The 5294-nt window shown below is 36.2% G+C and overlaps 1 non-coding gene across 1 annotated transcript; it reads right to left on the bottom strand.

The window, feature by feature from the left end:
- Positions 1-1026: 1026 nt before the first annotated feature.
- On the bottom strand, positions 1027-1133 carry LOC145103486 (small nucleolar RNA R71). Its single transcript, XR_013706577.1, has one exon. It is a non-coding gene; the product is annotated as a small nucleolar RNA R71 (small nucleolar RNA).
- Between the last annotated feature and the right edge of the window lie 4161 nt (positions 1134-5294).

Genomic DNA, 5294 nt, shown 5'->3' with positions numbered 1-5294 from the left:
AGTATAAGTGGTAAAGTTAGTTACTTAACTGTGTTAGAGAGCATTATTACATCATAATATGAGCTTGATGGTTTAACTTGATCATAGATAGGTACTCCTTATATACATTGCTTGAAATTAAACATAGGAAAAAAGGAGGAGGAAGGGGGGGGGGGGGGGGGGATTCAAACATCCATTTTAAAGTTTGTTTCTTAGGTTAGTTTTTAGCATTAATTTTTCTAACTATAATTTATTTCCCTGTGATCAACTCCTTACTTACTCTACTTTACTATTATGTGACTAGGTACGCTGTCTATTTGTGTTTTAGTTGAGTTGGATAATTAGGATTATAAATTTTAAAAACTTTGTTTCATAAACACATCAAGTTTTTGGTGTCGTTATCGGTGACCGACTTATTTTAGTTGAAAGTTAATTTTCTAGTAGTTAATTATCCTTTTTGAGGGGTAAAATCCGCAAAAAAAAATATTTTTCTTCTTTATTTTAATTTTTTGTTGAACCAACTTCCATGATGTGGCAATCTACTTGCCACGACATGGAATTTGATGTTTTCAGTTTTTTGTTTTTATTTCATTTTTGTTCATTTTTACACGTTTGTTTCCTTTTTGTTTTAGTTAGAACGTAAAAAGTGAACCCGACAACACAATGGGGGACATAACAACCATGACGATGTAAGAAAACAATCGTCATATGAGACGATAATGGTTCGGGTCTAGTACCACCCGAAATTCCAGCCGCGACGAACTTTGAGCTCAATGGTCACATCCTTAATATGCTCAGGGACATATCATTCTTTGGGAAGGACCACAAGGACGCATACAGGCATATTGACGAGGTGTTAGAAATTGTAAATTACTTTAATATACCAAATGTTACACGCGATGCGGTGTTTCTAAGGATGCTTCCAGTTACGTTTAAAGGAGCAGTAAAAGATTGGTTGAAATCACTTGAACCTAGAGCTACCACTACATGGGAAAAAGATTAAAAAAAGAGTTTATTCAATAATTTAGTTCACCTTCAAAGATTTCCAAATTGAAGAAAAATATATAAAATTTTCAACAATCTGATGGTGAGTTATTATATGAAGCATGGGACCGTTACAAGGGATTGCTTCGAAATTGTCCACAACACGACTTGAACGTGCAACAAGAGATCTCCATTTTCTACAATGGGATCAACATGTGAACTCATTAACTTTGAGATTCGTCAAGGCTAATAACAAAGAAAGCTCCAGCTACTAACAAAACTCTTATTGATGAATTTGCCAAGCACTAAAGGGAATATCACAACCCATGGGATGATATCACCAGAAGGAAATCAAATGGAGATGGAGGTCAAGACAATATTATGTCTATAATTACAAACCTTGACACCATGGATAAAAGAATCACAGATATGGGGCAATCAATTCACATGATACAAGTTAGGTGTGACAATTGTAGCGGACCACATCTTACAAAGGATCATGATTTGGATGAAAATGGATACACGAAGGCTTTAGTTTGTTATTCAAGTGGTGATAGGTTTGCTAAATATTGGATAAAGCCAATGAAAGAATGGAAGCCCTATGACAAATACAAGAAATAAAAGGAGGAGAAATTGCAACAACAAAGTCGAGGCTTCTACCATAAAAAACAAGCCCAACCCGATTGATCTTAAGTCGGGGTTTGCTAGATTCATGGAAGCAAGCGAGAAAAGACATGATACCACAAATGCAGTGCTTAGAGATCCGCAAGCTTCTCTCTGTAATCAACAAGCATGTATTTTAGACATAGAAAAAAAGTCGGCCAATTAGCAAGGCTTTTGCAAGAAAGATTACCGGGAACACTTCCAACCAAAACCGAGCCATACCTAAAATCTCATGTCATGGATATATATGTAAAAGAAGGGAATAATTTTGAGCCTCTGGTGATCCTTAAACCAGCCAAGAAGCAACCCAATCAACAGCCGAAAGAAGCAGAAGAAGAAAAGAAAAGTGAACTTGCCCAGTTTCCACGACATGGAGGCTACATTGCCACGTCGTGGGATGTGAAAGAAAATTCTAAAAAGTTTCTAGTTAAGCCTTATCATCCACCTCTCAAGTACCCATATCGAACCAAACAAGATCTATTAGAGCAGGAGTATAGACGATTTCTAGAACAAGAGAAGGATCTCTCGATTAATACTCCATTCATTGAGTCCATTGCTAAGATGCCTACATATAAGAAATTTTTAACAAATCATAATAATAACCGAAAGGAGTTGGAGAAAGTATCAAATGTGGTTCTAAATGAAAAGTTTTTAGTGGTAGTCATGGAAGGGATACCAACAAAGATGGGAGAGTTGGGACGCCTTACCTTGCCTTGTGAATTTGGAAATTCAACAAAAACAAATGCTCTAGCCTATTCGGGAGCTAGCTTCAATTTAATGCCATTTTCATTTTACCAAAAGCTCAATTTACCGGTGTTGAAAAATACTAGAATGGCAATCCACATGGCGGACCAATTAGGCACTTACCCTCGTGGTATTATTGAGGACTTATTCATAAAAATTGGAAAATTTGTTTTATCCAGTTGATTTCGTAGTCCTGGACATGAACGAAGGCGAAGAGGTGCCAATCATCCTTGGAAGACCGCTACTTAATACCTTAAGAGCCTTAGTTGATATTTGTGAGTCCAAACTTACAATACGAGTTGGACATGAAGAAATTACATTTGGAGTAACAGGAGCTAATAAATCCTCGCGAGTGAGCAAAGATGAATTATGTTTCATGAATATGCTAGTTGAGGAATTTTATGAAGAAGTAGAAGAAGAAATAAAGGAATTAGAAGAGCAGGAAGGAGTTAATGGATCTCTAGAAATGGAAATTTTGATGAAGGAGGAGTTGAAATTTGGGACAAGCCAAAAAAAAACAAGAAGAGTTGACTCGTACAAAACCATGAGCATTGGTCCAACTAATTTTTGAAGTATTTGCATTTAAAACTTTGCCTCAAAAGCTACATGAGACAAATGAAGATAAAGAGCTCGGAGATGAAAAAGAAGATGTGATGATGAAGGAACTTGATGAAGATAAAAATAAGGATGAGATAAATGAGAAGCCTAAAGGAATAAAGCGTAAGAACGAACAACATGCAAACCCGAAAAAGAAGGAGAATTCGAAAAAGGCATACAAGAGAAGGGCTGCGGCATACAAACGAAAGAGGCTCAAATTGAAGGGGAATAGGGAGATTCTGCTCCCTACCGACACAGTGTAGAATGGAAGGAGTCCAACTCACGACTCCTACAAAAGAAGTGCTTCTAGGAGGCAACCTGTGTTTGGTTTGCATTTTCTTTTCCTTACATTTTAGTTTACTTTTTGCTTTTTGGTTAAGTTGTTTATAGGATAGTTTGTTCTCTCGTCCTTATTTTCTAATTTTATTCAAGTGTAGGGTGATAAGAGCATAATGATGGTTTTTAATAAGTTTTTGATATAATTTGATTTTTTGAAAATAAATCAACCTCACAATGTGGACATCCTTTACCCACGACATGGGATTTGAAAAACCTTGATCTGGTATACGTATTTTTCTTCATGATGTGACCAACAAACTGTCATGACATGACGAAATGGGGGGACCAGAAAGAGACAGTTCATAACTAAAACATGTTTATTTTCTATTTTCTAAACTAAATGCACAACATGAACACTCCTTCTTGCCCCACACTTCGAATTTTCTACAAAATGTCCAATTTCTTCTATTGTCGTGTGTAGTCCACTTCGAGGTATGATTTTATTATTCTATTACACTTAGTTTTTCTAGGTTTCATTTGTTTTTTTAGAAATAGGTCCGATTTTAGGTTAGAGGTTGTCAAAATTTTCAAATTTAAATGTGAAATCGAAAATGCATGTTTGATAAATGTTTTTTAGAAAGGTGTTTAGACAAAACCCCTTTGCATATTTTGGAAGGAATTTTGTCAAAACAGACTCCGTTTAGCAGAACTAATCCTAGACTGTCGTCACGACTGGGATGGTTACACAACATGGATTTTGCTATTACACCTGTCATAGACTAGGCAAGGTTGAGAAATATTGGGATTATGGATCGGTTGGATCAACATTTGAACAAACTATATGTCGGGGAAGGATTTTCATTTTCGTGTAACGGGTAGAGAAACTTGTTTGCTATTTAAGAACCCGTTTATCAGGAATTTTCTGTTGAGTTCTTTGCCACCATCAACTTTCAAGGGAACACGGAGGACCCACACTTTGGACAAGCACTCACATTCCAACTTGGCAGGGAATATCGGGAGTGTAGCTTGGTGGAATTTGCATGGAGGATGGGGTTATATGAAAGAAATGAAGTTATGTCTCCTTGATTTGTTATGTTCTTGCAAGCTTATTCTCGGGATTTTTCAGCGGGAATCCAAGATCTCGTGTTATGGAAAAGAATTATGAATATGTTGTATGATTCAAAGTCTTCTAAAAAAATCTATATTCGTTCTCCCATTCACCATTTTATCCATCACCTTATCACTTTTATCATTAACTACAAAAGGCATAGAGACAAGGTTCCAACCCATAATCTTTTCTATTTATGGAGAATCATCACTCCTGGGGTTTTCTGTAACATTCATTACATGTTGGCCCGATTTTTAGGAGAAAATTTTGTTAGTTCAAGAGAAGGTAGCCTATTACTGGAGGACATTTCATGACCCGAATTGCGAGATGATATGGAATTTTGACCCTGCACATGGTTTATTCTCTAAATCTTATTCCAAGGAATAATCTCACAATACTTAATTTAGAAACAACAAGAATCATAGTTAATCTTGAATTTGGGTATACTACTTTGGCTAATGACCCGGAAATTATAATTAGAGGTGATGAAGAGAGAAGACCATGAAGGCGTCAAAATGTATGTCAAAGGGGTGTAGAACAAGGTTAACCACTGACCAATGTACCTATGGGTGTTGGGCCTTCTCAAGGTGATATGATGGCGGCTTATTTTGATAGGATGCATTTTAGCATGAATTGGATTGGTGAAACTATGGAAAATATGGTGCAACACTTTAACATTACATAGCCACCACCTTTAGGAAACCAATATCCTTATTGTCCATCTTAGAGCAAAATGTAGGTGACACATGGTGGAGTTGGAATGAGTGGAGCACACGACAAGGAGGATGACGAGTGAACGACTATCCTTTTTAGATTTTATGATTGTTGTGTTTATATTAGTTTAGGTTTGTTTTTAATTTTTGGTATGTTTTAGTATTGTTTTGTCTGAAATTGTAACCAAATGATTTTGTTTTTTTCCTCGTATTACTCTAGGATTTTT

Source organism: Lactuca serriola, chromosome 4 (assembly GCF_051521515.1).
Source record: "Lactuca serriola cultivar US96UC23 chromosome 4, Lser_US96UC23_V15, whole genome shotgun sequence".
NCBI classification, from domain to species: Eukaryota; Viridiplantae; Streptophyta; class Magnoliopsida; order Asterales; family Asteraceae; genus Lactuca; species Lactuca serriola.
The sequence above is the reverse complement of the archived record's forward strand: the minus strand, read 5'-3'. Positions and strand labels throughout refer to the sequence as shown.